Source organism: Eleginops maclovinus, chromosome 14, assembly GCF_036324505.1.
Source record: "Eleginops maclovinus isolate JMC-PN-2008 ecotype Puerto Natales chromosome 14, JC_Emac_rtc_rv5, whole genome shotgun sequence".
NCBI lineage: Eukaryota > Metazoa > Chordata > Actinopteri > Perciformes > Eleginopidae > Eleginops > Eleginops maclovinus.
Window position 1 is genome coordinate 8082824 of NC_086362.1, and position 18315 is coordinate 8101138.

The following is an 18315-nucleotide window of genomic DNA, read 5'->3' on the forward strand; positions in this document are numbered from 1 at the left end:
TAACAAAAGGTCAGACCGATGGGAGACGAGCGAACACCTCACCCTGATATGAAGCTGTTCCTTAAACCTCTTGCCGTCCCCTTTGCTGACCCCGGGCCCCGCTGGCGTCGCTGCACCATGTCCACTATCTCAGAACCGATCTAACGGTTACCACCTTGCCTCCCCCGCATACTCCGGTCACGCTCTTAGATCTGCCTGCTTACGATGCCTATCTGGCTCACATGTGCTACGTATTCATTTACAGGAAGGTCTAGATTTTCACCAGCATAGATTCTTCCACATGAACTCATTGCCCCTTCATGACTTTTGGACATAAAGTTTTGTTTTTTAAATCACACATCTCCCTTGTTGGGAGAAAATAATGAGAGGAATTGATGTGTGTAAAATGGAGATTTAAACTGGCTATGATATTTAAACGACCTGGCAGCTTTCCATCAACATGAAGCTGTGTGTAAGCATAATGCAGATTGTGCTGAGCAATAATGTTGATTTTCCTCGAGAGTCAGTGCTTTTGGCATCTGAACCTTTTTTTCCACTCTATGCCTGAAGCCATTTCCACTGTCTTGAAATAAGACGATTTCCATCGCTTTTTTTTTTTTTTATCTGATCATCAGCGGTGGAAATCAAGAGTGAGATTAACTGTCAGCCAGTCATTCAATCAGTGGAGCCCAGCCTCGTCTCTCCTGTCCCGGCTCCCAGTCCCTCTCATAATCCCTGGTTGTGTGTTTTGTGCTGCTCTGCGTCCACTGGGACTGTCATCACCGCCACAATAAACAGGATTAATCAGTGCTGGCATTGGGCACTTTGGTCCAGATGACGCGTGTAATTAAGGAGTAATTGGCATGTCATCTGTACATGAGGAAATATGACATGCGCGAGCCAGATGTAGTCGTTGTTCCGCCCGGCAACAAGCAGCGCTTTAACAACCTCAAAGGCTTTTTTTTCAGAGATAACTTCCTTTGCTCTGCTGACACTCTCGCTTCCTTAATGTCTTTACTCACCCTGTAAACTCCCTCCCATTGTAATTCACTCGCTTATTCATTTATTTACATGCTAACACACTTAAACACTAATTTGCTAACTTATTCATTTATTTACATGCTAACCCACTTACTGCCGCTTGCATTCAGCAACTTATTCATTTATCCACATCCAGGATGACACAGTTACTTTCTTGCGTATTCATTTATGCACGTAGGAAGTCACTTATTCTTGCTTGCTTAATTAAGAGGCTGCTCTCTTTTCACTTCACACAAAAGGATGGGTTTGCACGGCTCAATATATACTGTAGCTGCACACAATGGGAGATGGCCGAGATGCCCTTTCATGTTTAGGGTCATTCGGGCTGCAACAATAGGTCTGAACTGCCCTTATCTCTCCTTGTAAACGTGGAGCTGCGGGATAAGTCAGAGCCCGATTTCATGGCTCATGTGGGAGATGTTGGGATGAACATAACTGAGGGGAGAGTTTTCTTATTTGCCCTATTTCCTCGGTTGTTAAACGAAGAGGGTTATAAAAGGGAAATTCACCACAAGGCTTTAGCTCGATGCATTATCTAAGCTCTAATAAAACGGAGCGTGGACGCACACCTATTTATTATTATTTCAAAGTTACTTAGAGTATATGCAGCCATAAATAACAATAAATAACATTAACTTAAGAGGCAACATTAGGAATGAGAAACTTGCCTGCCTCCTCTCTATAAATTCAATTGACTCAGGAATATTAAAGGCGTGCCAAAGCAGATGATTATAATAGATCGAGAATGCTTCTGGGAGAATTTCAAACACACCATACAAACTAAAGCAGCATCACTGACACACAGTTTGTGCTGGCGCTGGGCGTGGAGATGGTTGCAGTAGGTGGGAGAGGGGGGGGGGCTTGGCAGGGAGGGAGGTCAGCGATGCACTTGGCTGGTAACCTCAGATAGCTGCTGGCTAATTTGCAGTATGCCCCCATTCGCAACAGAAAGCCCAGAGCCCCACTGAGGGGAGGGAGGGTGTCCATAACGGCAAAGCAAATGGCTCATAGAGATATCCCAGTTGTTTTTCATCACATCAATTTCACGCCTGTGCCGCCGCGTTTTTCAGAAATGTGACAAGGTGCAGACGGATGAGAAAGGAAAAAGTAGGGGAAAGTGGAGATAGTGGAGGAAGAAAAGGAGCTGGAGATGCAGAAAGTTGGCCATGTTCATCTAAAGGCCCCGCTCCAACTGCGAGTGATTCCTGTCAATGCTGTTTCGTGAACTGATATAAGAGAATATCTCCAGAGCTAATATCTTCACTGACAATATTACTGATGTCACACAGATGTTACTACTCAGGTGACTTTCTGTTATGTTTGCAGGGAGATAAATAAAACACTTCACCCACAAAATTACCATTTTATAGCATTTACTCACCACGCGTTACCTTTAGTTCTTCACGACAACACTACCTGTATGCGTAATACTTCCTAAACACATACATTTCACTAAAACCTCCGTTCCACATGAACAGTCTTACGCTTTCTACATAGCTGAAATAGTAAGGGTTAGTGGAAAGTCATGTGTGGGGTTATATTAGACATGACGCGTTCAGAACAAGTTGTGTGAGAGTTTATAATTAGATGTTTTGATACTGTTTTCTGTTGTTAAATGTTGTTTCCTTAATTCATCAAGATTTTTCTACATATTTTAATGAGTTGTTTACTGAGGAGATCATTTAGGGTACTAATGAGAGTAATTGATAATAATATTGTGGTTGAATATTCCTTTAAAACAACTGCTGTATACATTAATAAGGATGTGTGGGTGCAGGTTTAACTTGGCAATAACAAATTAGTAATTTTTGGTTTAAAGTAGGTCATTTGTTGAACTGTTATAATGCTTTTGAATGAGCAAAGATCCACTTTAATTATTATTTTATGGCTGCTTCCGAGATTATTGTTTTTAAGTGTTATTCCTACAGCTGTACTACTTTCTTGTCTGTGTATGAGTCATGCCTCTTTCATTGTGGATCTGGTACAAGGAAAATTACCAGATCCACAATGAAAACTTCCACTGTCACCAGGTTTGATCTGTGCTCTGTTTGTACACACCGAGATAGCAGATATTAACCTGACAATTGCTTTATGGTTCCTCTATCAAACTCAACTTTATAGCAGTTTGTATACTTCCTGCTGAGAGAATGTAATACTAGAGGTGTGCTATGCGGCACTATGACTCAACAGCAAAGCATCAACTGATAGTGAAACAGTGAAAATCTCTCCAACTGTGGGTTGAATAATTATAAAAGCAAATGTGCAGTGAAAAATCTGCTTGAAAGTACAGAAATAACTTAGTTTTGTGTAATTACAGGATATGTTTGGTTATATGTATGGACTCGAGCACTGCAGATAAACAGCAGGAAGTCCGGATAAAACTTGTGTGAAGTCAACAAGACTCCCACTCATTGGACAATCTTCCATCCAGCATAATTAATGACTGTGCATTTTTAATTACCCCTGTGTGGCGGTAGGCAATACAGCTTTTGTTTATTGAGCCCCACTGATACCCATATTAACAAAGTTGGGTTAATGATAGAGGTATTTTACTTAATAGCATTTTTATTACTCCCGCTAAGAATGAAGCAATTAATTAACAATGGGCGAATTAAGTTCCGCTCCTGTAATGGCCTACCAACACAGGACATCATTACCAATCGTCAAAATAATTCATAAAACAAGGAGAGAGGAGGCAGGACGGCGGTGGGAAAATGAATAATCCCCGGCATACGTTTTGATTTTTCATTTTAGACTGGAATAAATTATGAATAGGGTCTGTCAGCGGACATGTTGGTGGTAGTGCATGCAGAGTGAGCCGCAGGATCAAAGATGCGGTACCTCAAGTCACAGGTTTGACATAAAGAAAGCTGCACAATATGAGCAGGTGAGTTCTATTTGAATAGATAAAGAGGTGAATTAAAGATACAAACGAAAGAGAAGGAGAGATGGGAAAGTAAAGCAGAGAATGTTCAAGAAATGACATCGAATAATGGACCTCAAAGACATATATGAAAGCGCATAATCTTTTAAGCTTGCATTTGAAGGTAATCTTCCATTAAAAAATACTAGCTTTTCCTTTGTGGAGGAGAAATGCAAAGACAGCAGAACTGATGGGGACTATTGCTGCGACTTTCAATAGTGGAAAATGGCAAAAGGTGCAATTTCTCCAGCTCCGGACCGCGTTGGTAAATTCTTTCATTCCAAAAAAGTACGACTAAAACAGTGGCTGCGGAGGAATATGATCCTCCACCCCCAACCTCTCCCAACGCACACACACACAAACACACCCTGAGCCCAAGTACACATGCAACAAAGAGCGAGAGATTAAAGCATTAATTCAGTGAGAGGGAATAGGATCCTGGAATAAATTTAGAGTGAATGTTTGGGGTTATCTGCTCGGCTGTTTCGACTCTCTGTACTCCGCTGCACTCCACATGCAAATGTAGATGTGGGGTCACACCCTGTATCCTGTAACATATCAGGCTTTAAACTCTTGTTTTTTTTTTGATAAACTCTGTTTATGTGTGTGTGTGCGCTAAAGGGTCTTGTATGTGAATGTGGAAAAGTACCCAACCATCCATGTGCACAATGCTCTTTCTGTTTGTGTGTGTGGGAGAGAATGTGTGTATTTACATCTCAGACAGTGCATTTCAAGCTGCACTGGCTCCCAAAAAAAAGCAGAGAGCCTTGTTTGTTTGCTTGTCATTGCAGGGTGGGATGCACTTTACCAGCCTTCTCCTCCTGGCTTTACACTGGATACCAGCTGGCGGGCACAACGTATCGTGCCAGTGTCACAAACGGAGGGGAAATGTGCCTCATCATATAGAAAAGTAGTCTGGCAGCCTCCAGTGCTCATTAAAAATGCACTAACGCTGAACGCTCACATTAATCTAAGCATGCTGTATTTAGCAAGGGTAGCCTTGTGTACAGTCTATAAAACACAGCAATTAAAGCAGGTACTTTTGGCTTCATCTGAGTGCAATGGGCCAGAAATGTGAAATATTCCACCAGCAGCCAAAGCCCTATATGATCCAGGATGAAGTCCATAGCACTGAGATAGATATGGAATTGGAAGATGACAAGATTAAATCTGGCTCCGGCCTGATAATGGAAAGAAAATCTGTTAATGTTCTATCTATTGCAGATAATCATCTCTGAGGTATCAATTCGTATTTCAAGGCATCCGTCATCCTAATATAGACTAGAAAATGAGGTATAAGGATAATAAGAAACACTATTACATGTCAGCAATGATATATAAATTGAGCTAAATCGGGTTAATTGTGTTGTATTGTGTTGTACCTGTTGGTGCACTACAAAGGTAATACAAGGCATCTGTCATGACATCATTATGATGGCTGTGGGTAGGGGGTTCAAGGAGAAGTGCTAAGATGCAAGCCATGGAAGCATGCTTTCAACTGCAACCCGAGTAGGTTACATCGAGCAGCGATCACATGAGCACACTCTTTAAGACTTTGATGATGGCTCAAAGGGACGGACAGAATACCTTGCATCGTATCGTCCCATAGCAACGACTTTTTTATCCCTGTCAGGTTTAAATCTGGCACACACTCACGTGAGTGCTGCTGGATCTGTACCATCATCTACAGACGCCCTCGACAAAAGACACACATGGACACATGACGGAGACATTTTTGGGAGTCATTACAACAGTTGTGTTTGAAGGAGGCCAGGCGTCAGTCACAAAACAGTGGGGTCTGTAAGAGCGTATGTCTTTACTGGCCTACTTCCCAGTAACTAAGTACATTTACTTAAGTATTGCGATAAAGAAAAATGTTAGGCTACTTGATGATAACCTTTCAGCTTCAGTAGCATTCAAAAGGCAAAAGCTCTCACATGATTTATTTGGCAACTTTAATTTAGAGCTGCAAAGATTAGTCCATTGACAGAAAAAAATATTGTGATCTGTTTTGATAATCAAGTACTTGTACATGCAGGAATGTCAGATAATGTTTTGAGCCCCGTAACTTTTGCAACTTCTTGCTTTCAGTTTTTTTTAATCAATCAAGTAAATATTTAGATTTTTCAACTTAGATTTTCATATTACGGGATAGACATTTTTCAAATTGTGGCTTACATTTTATCAACCAAATGATTGTTAAAAGCAATAAATGGATATAAATTGATAGTGAAAGCATACACTATGATTCAGATAAAGAGTAGTAATACGAAATGTACTCAAAAAAGAATTGATCATGTTTTATTAAAGCTGTACATCTTGGTGTTTGATTCCATTTGGATGTTATTCACAATCACAATCGGTTTTATTACCAAATAAATGAACAAATATGAGGAATTTGCTTTGGTACATGCATTTTAAACAAAACCAAATACATGCAGGACTCTTATTATTCAGGAGCAGTGTTTCTACACTGTGGTATTAGTACTTCTGCTGGCCTCCCTGTTTGTTTTATAACTAGATGGCTTAAGTGGCGTTCAGAGGGGGTGGGGTTTGAAAATAACACAGCATTGTTGTTACAGTGGTCATTTCAGAATAACTTATAAGCAATTATATTTTCATGTTCATACCAAACCACGAGGGATAAGAGCATTAGCCACATAAATGGATAATGAGGCCAAGCTTTTAATGAACGGATATATCGTACACAAAGTACTACGGTCCAAAGATGAGGAGGAAGACAGCGGAACAGAGTGAGATGCTGGAGAGCCTCCCGTATAAACAGATGAGAGTTACGGTGTCTTCCTGCGACTCGTTTTGCCAGTACGACAGACTCCGCTATGTAAAACTGTCCACATTTCCCTAGCGTAATAATAATTACCCTCAATTTCGCCTCTGCCCCACAGTCAGCGGGAGTAAACAGGCCGAGGACAACAACAAAAAAAAAACACCTCCATGGTAAAATGTGATTTCTCATCAGGAGGTGGCCACATGGTATGGAAGATAAATCATTTTCTATATGTATCTGAACCCCTGCGCTGCCAAGTGTAAGATAAGGAGTCCACTGTTGTTTACAAGGTTCCTTTTTTATGGATTGTATTTATAGTGGATCATGACCTTGAATAAGATTAGCGAGTCAATAACATGAATTCACTAAATTGCATTCACTGATAAGAACACACTGCAGGATTGTTTCATAATAAATACTTCCCATGATGAAACTAGGGCGTGATTGTATTTAACAGTGAAACAGTACTGTATAATGACTAATAGCAGAGTGATTTAATGGCTGCCCCTGCTGCTGACACACACTAATTCAAAAATGATTAGTGAGTTCTTTCCTAAATAGAAATGTGTGTCATGAAAATCTGGAAGCATTGAGCGAAGTCACCAACTTTTTCCAATGTTATAGATATTTAAGGGGATTCTGATGAGCCTCTGACATTTCAACAACTTTTATGACTTACACATAAACTGACACTTCATCTGCTTTCAGCTCTTAAACTTCTTTAAGTGCTTACATAAAAGCTGTCAATTTAACGGCATACAGAGCGTAAAATAACTTTTAAATGTTTATTGCAACTTTTTTTCCGTGCTTCAACTTCAACCAACATTTAGCATGTCGACATTTGCTTTTTATACTTAAATATAAATAAGTATTCAAGCATAAAATAAATAAAACACTGTTGGTTTCATAGAGGGCAAGCTTTTAATATATATCTGCAATTCAGGCAGCATTCCCAATACCTGAAAAAATCCAACAGAAAATATAAATGATTGTCCACATTCCCGTTATGTTGGAGGTTTGGGAATTGAGGCCTGGAAGCATTTGTTAAGGTATGAAAAGATAATACATTTGTCTATGTTTTTCGCTGTTATGTTCTCCAACACTACATCTCCTTAGGGACTGCCAAGCTCAAACCACAACTGTCCCTCAACCATTTTCACATTCAGCCAGCCCAGACTGGGGCAAGGCAATTTGGCTCTCGGAACATCTATACAGTGCCTTGTCTGGGAATGGATTTAGTGATTCTGATCTTTTTTTTGTGCCTATGCTCTTTGTCTCCATTGTCAAGACTCAGGGAAAGAGAGAAAAGAAAGAGAGGGAGAAAAAAACAAGTTTGACCGAAGCCCAGTCAATTATCTCCCAGGTGTTTGACTGAAGTGATTGTAAGCGATCGCGGCGGTTCCCACGAGCCCTGGACTGAGACGGGTTGGAATTAGCCAGGAACAAAACCCAATTCAGCAGAAGTGAAGAAACAGCAGTTTTGAATAAAATCAGGCAGAGAATGCAAAAGAAAAGGCTCCCCGCAGAAGATAAAGTCAAATCTTGGCTCCTTTTTTCCCTCTTCCTCAATTTCCCGGTTACACACAGCCTATCATATAGCCGAGTCTTTTAAACAAATTGCGGGGCTGGGATTGTGTCTGTGCTAGCTCCAATACCGTATTGTGTGGAGGTTAATTACTGGCAAGGCATGAGAAAATTACATTCTCAAAATAAAGTATTATGATTGGCCCTTCCTGCTGGCTATTTTAAGTAATGCGCTGTCTTCATACGAGATAGCTGGGAAGCCAGATTTTTCGACTTGTTCGATATCAAGTAACCTCGTTTCAAGTCCTCTATTAAAGGGACTATTCTGACTTGCAAATTACCTTTCTTTCCCAGGCCCCAAACACCATTTCCTCACGAAGATTAAGTTATAGCCTGTACTTGAGTGCACACAGTGTTGTAATAACACAGGACACTTTTCTATTGATAGCAGTGAATTTCCTTGTGTCTTTTCACATCTCTCCCTGAGAGAATTCAGTCATGCTGAAGGGCAGCATTTCTGTACAGGGAAGGATAGTGTGGAGATTGACATTTAGAAATGGAGGAGGGGGGGATTTCTGAAGCATAACCAGCAGCGGTGTAAGCTAACATACGTTAAATCTAGACCAGGCACATTCCTCAAGTCAATTCTTAACCATTAAAGAATGTTTAACTGAGGAAGAAGAGTTAGGCTTGCTTAGGTTTGCATGAATCTCATGGTGGGAGGCCCCAGTTCCCAGGCAATGATTGTGCATTTTCCTCCCTGCTGGAATCTTATTTACTCTTACCTTCCACATGAGATGGCCACGTCAAGCATGGTTTGTGTCCGCTGCACTTTAGCTCGGATGTTCATGCCACACGCCAGCTCACACACATCAAAGCTAATAAATATGAAGCCTGAGGAAACCAGCGCAGTAAGGCTGGAGGTGTCTGCCGTGCAGACAACCAGGCGTCAGAAATGCGCATCACGTGCGAGTTAGCACTGCTTCGGACTGGGATGAACGCAAAACTAGGATACGACTTGGGGGGCAATGAACTATACGGCTTGTTCGACATCACCCGAACAACCCCCCCACACCCAAAGAACCCATAACCAAAATGTCATCTAGATGTTCTTTATAAATTATGCATGAGCAAGTCTGTTTGTTAATGTTTTGGTTAGCATTTTAGGCTAGCTTTCCAATACATTTTCATTCATTCATTATAATGTCTTCTCAGTTCATTGACTAACATGGCTGCGTGCTTGTGTGTGTGGGTTCAACCGTATTCTCTGGTTGAAGCCACACATAGAAGCATGTATGTTCCTGCTCTGTTTGTTAAATAATAGCAGCATAGAAAGCAGCTTCCTTCTTCCTAAACCAGATCTCTGGGTGGTTTCACACTGAGCTGTGGAACACCCTCTTAAGCCGAGGGAACGATGGTGATGAAAGGTCCATATGTCCCAACTAAAGCACCTTCTTGGGGGTGAATGAGGTTTGAGAAGCTCCTGTGAAATGATGCTGGGGCCAGGCAACACTTCAGCTTGTTGATGTAGTGTGACATCCTGAAAGCAACGAACCCCCTTTTATTCCTAATGACCTTCTCTTATGCAAACTAGTCTCTTATCATCAAGCTCATTTGTAGTGTCACCTTCTTCCTAAGTGTTGTCACCTCCTGCCCTTAGTGTTGCCACCCCCTGCCCTGACTTTTCACACATTAGGTACCCTAATGTCAGAGTGTGCTGATACATTTTAAATGAACTTTTCCTCCCAAAAAGTTTGCTTCTCTGAGAAACCAAAACAAAAAAGGGTAGGTTTACATGTGGCGCCATGGGCCACTTGAGCCAGGCTAAATCACAAGCAACTGCAGCTCATATTCAACTGATAAGTTGGGAATGCTTCCCGAAACAATTGTAGAAATTCACCTGTTAGTTCTTACAGTATAATATGCTTACCATTTAGAGACTTGTGACTTAACCTTGAGCACTAATGACTTGGTCTCGTGCATTCGGACTCGCAATGACTCGACTTTGTCATTAAAACCCTGAGGTCGACGAATGCACCAACGCTTTTTCGATAGGTTTCTATTAATATTTATGCCATAATACGGCGTAGAAATGTTGCCGGAATCGGTAGACTTACTTCTTTCTGATGCATTCTCCCGTGAAATCCTACTTGATTCACAGCTGGAGCTAGGGGGCCAATAATAGAGCTTGACGCATACATCTTTGTGAATGATGTGTGTATCAAGCTCTCTTATTCGCCCTTTCAATGCTTATGAAAATTCATAGCACCCGCCATTAGGACACGCCTATGAGCTGCGGGACCAGAGTTATGTTTTTTTGAAGTTTAACAACACAGGGTTTCCCACACATAGACTTTACTTGGGCGGGCCGCCCTGGTATATTAACGGCCGCTCAAGTGTATTTCGCGACCCATTTTGTTTTTGTTTATTTTTTAATCCGTCTGCGAGCACGACGCCACCCATAACGATTAACTAGTGGATCTAGATGATCTCCTCGCTCTACGCCACCTGTACCTGTTCGCTCTGCTATCGTGTGTCCCCCCCGGACTTGATCAATAGGGACTCAACTCGGACTTGACTTGGATGAGTAGTGGACTCGAGTCGGACTTGACTTGGATTTTTTTTTTAATGAATTGGATTTGACTCGGACTTGAACACTGGAGACTTGAAGCTGGACTTGGACTCGAGGCATAGTGAATTGACTACAACACTGCTAAATACATCAGCTCAAGTCAGCAGAGAAGGATTCAGTAACATTGAACTACAGCTCCGGAAAAAATAAAGAGACCACTCTTGAATCTCAATCTCTACATGTAAAGCAGCCATTCCAGTGTCTGTTGAATTCCAACACAGAGAAATGTAGTCAGTAGTTTATAGAATACAATACAAAACAAATAAAATCATTTAACTCAAAGACATATCTATAAATAGTAAAATCAGTGAAACTGATCTCTACTGATTGGGTTTTGTTTTCTTGCTGTTGTGTTTTATCCACCTCTATCATGAAAAAAACCTCCACATGGACGATACTAAAAACACACAATATTGACATCTCCTCTACTGCAACAAATGGACAGTCTGATTGAACCCAAATGAATTTGGAATTGCTGTAGCCGCGTTGGGATTTCTTTCGGAAAATGTAGCCCAGCTACAAGGGGCGAGTGTGCACCGGAGACAAAGAGAGATAAAAACAGAGCCATTAAATAGAAAGTGTCTGTACTTTAATACACAGTGGAAGAAACAGACACTGGGGCGTGTCAGGATGCAAGACGGATTGACTAAGTCATCACTGTGGCTGAAGCTTTCACAGTCATACCCAAAACCTGTTTGTAACATCTTATTTCCAGCATGCACCCAGGGGCCACTTCCGTGTGTCTAAGACGGCTGTGCTTTGCAGCCACAGCGGCGTGAACCCCCTGATGGCGGGCAGAGCCCTCTGATCTTGCTGCTCACACTCTGGTCTTCTCTCCGGGGATCCGGGATAAAGGGCCCTTTTCTCGTCTCAACACTGCTCTCTTTCCTTCCCTGCATCACCTCTGTTTTAACAACTGCCTCTTTCCATCACTCACTCTTTTTTAACTCCCCTTACGGCTCCTCCTCTCACACTTCCACCCCCTTTTCCTCTTCTTTTTCCTTGTTTCCTCTCTGCAACCAGACATTGAGTGCAGCCAGAGCCATTGTGTGCGGAGTGGCTCTTTATTGAGTGTCACGCTGGCCGATAATCGCTGTTTAGCGGTTATCGCCCCTCCACACCAGGCCCATTAATTAGACTTAATAGTCGAAGAGGCAACTTTTAAGGATGCACTTGTACAGCAATAGGGCCACGCTTATGAGATGCCACTTGTTTGCGTGTGACTTCTGAGTGTGTTTTTATTAATGCGTACGTGCAGCCTCTGTTGTTATTTGTGTGTTCGGCTAATCAGGGGGAGCCAATTGTAACCGACATGTCCATGGTTTATCAAGCCGATGATGTGGCGGGTGAACAATGGCGCCAGAAACAATGAGCCGGGGAGCAGTGTCAACCGAGATTACAAATGTCTCGGGGAGCCCTCTGGGATGTCAGATCACCATATTGTAGGGCTAATGAGATGGCGACACATTGTACACAAAGGTGTTGTAAAACCTTTCTCTGTGATGGCGCAGCCTGCTCGCTGTGACATTTCAGCAGGGGGTCATATTGAGGTGACTCAGACAGACACGATCTTCAGAGATACGCTGCCTCCTAAAGAATATAAAACAGAATTCTCCTTTGAAGCAAATGCTACAGACAGATTTCTGAGCGTTAGGAAAAAAGCATTGTCAAGTTCTGTGACACAATGTGTTGCTATTTCTGGTCGGTATAATCTAGGCGTAAACATGTCAGCTTCTCAACATGCACTGGTAATGTGTTCTTTAAAATTCCCATGCCCATTAAAAGCCACGGGCTCATTTTCTATGAGAAGCCTCCACCAAATAAACTCCAAATATTTGTGCATGGCATCAAAAGGGGCTTACATCGCAGACAGCACGTCCTCAAACAAATATTGGCGAAAATGTTGGGGAGGGATTTTGTTAATTGATGCTGTCCTCTTCCCCTTTTAATCACATAAGCCCTGGATGAATCTTAGTTTAATTCGCTGATAGAATGCCTCTTTTTCCAGCTTTCCTCCAGCTCGTGCTGAAAGCTGAAGAGATCAGGTCTAATCCAAATTTCTCCCCCTCCCTGCTCCCTCCCCAGCGTCCCATGGCTGGTCAAGTCTGGGCTGCTCGGGAGAACAGGGGGAACAGGGAAACTGGCAGGCGGGGGTGGGGGACTGTTTGTCGGACCTGGTTATTCCGCTCCGTGGATCCCATCAGGCGAGTCGTGACATGTCTCGTCAGAGGCCACGTCCCACCTGAGTGCCACGCAGGGGGCCGGACTCTGCGAATGGGAACAGTGTGTAGAACTGTCTCATCTGCTCACATTCAGTTTGAATCCCTGGAGCAGCTTGTTTCATGAAGTCTGACTGTGCTTTCCCTTTCAAGTGGTCAGCCTACCTGGGCAATATTTCATCAAATATTCTTTTTGTTTGCTTCCACTGTTAAATTAAAATGGTTGAAACCAAGATAAGCTTATCACCCCAAAGTCTAACAGCTGCAGCACAATTTCCCATTTTCCTCCGATTTGCATATTTCCTCATTTTCATTTAAAATCTCAGTTTAATATACTGTGTAACCTCTCCATTAAAAAAACTGTGTACTTCTTTATAACCTAGACTATGAATATTTGTACTTAAGCACAACCTTTATAGCAACCAATATTTATTATTTGGCTCATTTCTGTGTGTAATTCAGGCTCCACTGATGCTGTCTCTGATTCAAGCGTTAAAGCCTTGTCAGTTAGTATAATTAGCATGCAGAGCAGGAGGGGGGTTCAAATGCCCATCCCTGCAACCCCTGTTGAACAAGCCTGTAAGGCGTTAGAGCTCTTCTGACAGCTGTGACTCAAGGCTCCCATTTTGCAAAAATAAACGTCACTGAAAAGCTTGTATCCCAGCGTGGTAAATGCCCATAGTTTTATTTGTGTGTATTAAGTCCCAGTGAAAGAGTATGAAATATGATGAATTAAAAGATAAATGAGTAGGGTGATGCAGCGTCCCCTTAAAGAGAGAAAGGGAGCTAAGATGTGTCCATGGTGTGACGATTGATGCATGTGACAGCAATCAGGTTGATTTCCATTGTTTTACATCAGCTCTGACAAACATGTAGCATGTGTACCAGCATGTGTGCCTGACAGTTGATCTATCTTTGTCAGACACTTGCGTGCATGTGTGTGTAGCATGTGTGCTCATATTTATGTCTTCCTTTGTATTTATATTAACTTGTCTCACTGTGACATCCGGACCATAGGTTGGGTGCAGCTGATTACAACCGGTGCTAAAACTCCATCCCGCCTCAGTGACCACCACAAGGCCAGTTGTCCCTCATGTTTCACATTGCCTGACCCTTCAGTTTGACCTCTCTGCTCTGAGTACAGCTGTCAGCCCCATAAACTAAATTCCACAGCAGTGTTGTTCCTTTCTTAAACTTTAGGGTATACTATTTTTTTACTTTACTAACGCATTCTGAAACTAGAACAGCGAATGTTCTATCTTGCAATGTTAATAAAAGGGAGCAATAAATCATGTGTCAATCAAGTTTCAAAGAGTTCTTCCTTGGCCCATGGCTCTACCTTCAAGCAAATTTCATGAATATTGAGCCAGATGTTGATCAGTTATCCTGCTGATAAACAAACCAAAAAACATCACCTCACCATTATGGACACTAACGATTAGTCAGCAAAATGGTGGCCACTGAGACCAATAAAATATTACCATAAAAAGATCATAAATGATAGTTTGATAACTTAATAATCTATTCAGTTTCTAAATTAGAGCACCATGCTTTTGAAATATGTATTTTATTACCCCACGAAATCAAAAACATTTTTATATCTTTGCAGATATATTTTCGAGATCAAAGTAAATATTGATCTGATGGAAAACTAATTTGTTGATTTGATGATGATTTTGATGGAAAACTCAGTGAGAGTCTCTTGAAGTTATGGGGTACAATTAAATGTTTTTTGCCTGTTTTTTTAAATTTTTTTACATGAAAGCAACTTCATTCTGAGTTTGGCTAAATCAAAACCACTCCTGTGATTGTACAGTAAATAAACAAGTTACAACAGCAGCTGGTTAGCCTAGCTTAGCATTAAGACTGGAAACGGTAAAATATTTAGCTAATAACGTCGGCTCAGTGAAGTTTCTGAAGCTCACTATATGTCCTTTGTTTCTTCTGTACAAAAACTGAAGTCTGTGTGCAGTGACGTGTGTTCAGTGGACAATTTGTGCTGAGCTTTGTGTGTATGTGTGGAATATGTAAAGATAACTGTGCCTGGTTCAGCCGGGTCAACACAGCAGAATTGGCCTCAGAAGCGTTTCTCACAGTGAGCACACATGCCATGTTTGACTATATGTGCACAGAGACTGGAAACATGCGCAAGAGTCAGGAGGCAGGTTAGCATTCGGAAACTTTGATAGCACTATCGTAAAGTCCATATTCGTTTGCCCACATGACTCCACACACACCGAAACAGGCATCTGGCTGTGTGTGTGTGTGTGTGTGTGTGTGTGTGTGTGTGTGTGTGTGTGTGTGTGTGTGTGTGTGTTTTATATTCAAAAGGATATGTCTGAGTTGGTGTGTGCCTGTGTGAATGTGTTAGAATAGAAAGGGTTCAAGTTGACAAACTGCAGACGCCAACACTACGAGAGAGAGAGAGAGAGAGAGAGAGAGAGAGAGAGAGAGAGAGAGAGAGAGAGAGAAAGAGAGTGGGGGGAGCAGAAAGGGTGGAGGAGAGGAGGAAGAGGTGGGGGGGGGGTCTAAATCTGTGAGAAAACGTCTAATCCCTGGATTGCTGAAGCTTCGGAAATCCTGGAAATAGATTAGGAGCTTCGCTGGCCCGGCCGCCTTTAATAAGAAGGCCCGTTTGGCTCCAAAGTCATGGCACAGCACTTGCATAATGTGCAGAGCCGCCACTTCTTGTAATTATCGTTTCCCCTATTTGGAAAATGATTCAATAAACACTGATCCACACTGTTCCGCGCATACTGACAAGCTGCGGATGGGACACGCAGCAGCCCTGGTACATTTGCGACGCCGGCTCCGGCCCGGCCACTAATCCAAATACCGGAGAAGGATGAGGGCTGCGCTAATCGAATGAGGACTGACCGTATCGACGGGAGAATCTTTGCAGTTTCTCTCGAGCCGGACAGCCGCTGAGCCGAGGAGCTCCCGATACATTTAGAAAGGTCCGCCATCTGATAAGACAAAGTTGAAACGCTCCTCCCGACTATCTGCTTTCACACATCAGCAAACTTTGGTTCTTTTTTCTTTCGGCATTCCCTGCCACCAATGTTGTCTCTGATATCTTTTTGTAATGAGCGAGCTCTGAGGGCTACAGGGGGGAGAAATAAGTCATCTTCATCTATTTGCTCACTATGGGATTGCATTCTACCCTCTCCACTGGTGCTTCTGTAGATGTCTGCCTCTCAGCAGGGACACAAATGAGTTGGAATAAGGATCTGAGTTCACAAAACACAGACACATCTCAAACTTTCATGATGAAAAAGTGTGAACAAAAGAGATATCATCATGTGAACTCAAATGGTTCTGCATGTGACGGTGTTTAGATGTGTCAGTGCAACACAACTTGAACAACCACTGCACTTGTTATGAAGCAACATTTTAAGAAGTGCATTTAAAATAGAAGATGCCCTATAGGCACGCATTGAACTCATGCCATTCTCAAACAGCCTTCAAAGACCAGTCGACCAATAAATAACTTCACCTTTGTGTCATATTTGACACGAAGTTCAATACAGAACAAGCAGTGGTAAAAATGATTTGTTTGTGCAAGTGATATTACGCTGTCATTTGCAAATCAGCTATCAACATCAGCTGTTGATAGATTTCAAAAATAACTTAATAGCAGATGCTGGGTCCTTTGATGGTTGTCAGCAGAAGCTCTCTTGCAATTCATTCTCATCTATCGACACATCTGAAGCTCCAGTGGACAAGGCTCCACGGCCATAATGGACGTGTCAAAATGACAAATATTAGCTCTCCTTTCTTGCAATCAATTAAGAAAACTAGTCAATGACGGACTATTGATGACAGCACCCAAGATCCAGGGTGCTTTAAAGAAGTGGGATATTTCACTCTGGTATAAATAACTGCCTCCCTTCTGTTTTTGCTCTCCTGGCTTTGTTCTCTGTCCCTTTTTTTTTTTTGCCAAAATGAGGGTAATGTGCTATGAAAGGTATCCCAGATTTCACACTTCCTGGGGCCCTGAGAGATGGAGCGACCAGCTGTCCATATCACAGCACCCGTGTTCCTGGCTACCCCCGGCCAGAGAGAGTCACAGGCAGCCAGAGAGTGGGAGATGGAGGGGAGAGAGAAAGGGGGAGAGAATGCAAAGAGCTACCCAACTGGATTGTGCCTGCTAAAACAAAACCTCTTTCAAAGTGAGTGGATATTTCCAGCGCATACATACAGTATGCGCGTGTGGAGATTTACAGCCGCCTCATTGAGTCATAAAAACCCCCTTGCTTGCTCTCCTCCTCACACACTCACACACTTGAGAGGTTGAGATGAGCCAGGACTGCAAAATGCCAGAAAAACAGTGACCTAAGCATCCTGGGAAAAGTGTTAAATCTGGCAATATCATGGATCACAACAACGCAGGCCCAGCTTGCACCCGGTCTGTGACATTGCCCTCACTCAAGAAAGTGTCCCAAGTAAGATATCCTTTCACTTTCACTGTGAAACTGCCCATAAAGCTCTCCCCCACCCGCGCCCATACACCAATCTTAAATGCGAGTGCCATAACACTAGTGTGGTGTACTGCTCTAGGGCACAATTTTCCATAGACTTGCTCTGTATTGCCGTCCGTGAGAGCTGGATCAAAATGGCATGGTTTCCGATGGGGAGTCGGAATAATATTGTAGAAATAATCATAGCAGCGGTTTGGTTTCAGCCGACTCTTGTATTCATGTCACAGTGGTGGAACATTTACGCCTGTAAAATCTCACACATGTGCAGAAAGCTGCCAAGTGTTTCCTATACCTCAAATGCCAATGACAAGTGAGGAAAGACAATGAGCTGATTAGCATGCGACTACCTCAAAAAGGTCGGAAAACCAAAGTGTTATTTCAATTAAGATACAGTGCTGCATGCAGGAGTGTCAATTTTCTAAATGCATATCTTTCAAGATTACTGGGTAATTTGTCTCTATAATCATGGCTCAGTCCTTTGAACACAAATGTATGAATATGCTAATTTCCCCCACAATCCTTTAAATCAATCTGTCCATCAAGCCATATTCACACATTGATATGAAAGGTATTTTGGTTGCCCTTTGCTGCCTTAAATTACAGTTTAAACCGATAAATGCAATGAGCATATATACTCATAAATCACATGCTTTCTTATATATAGTTAACTGCATTATCAATAAAAGTAGACATATTTTGTCACTATTTTGGTTATAGTAGCAGTTCTA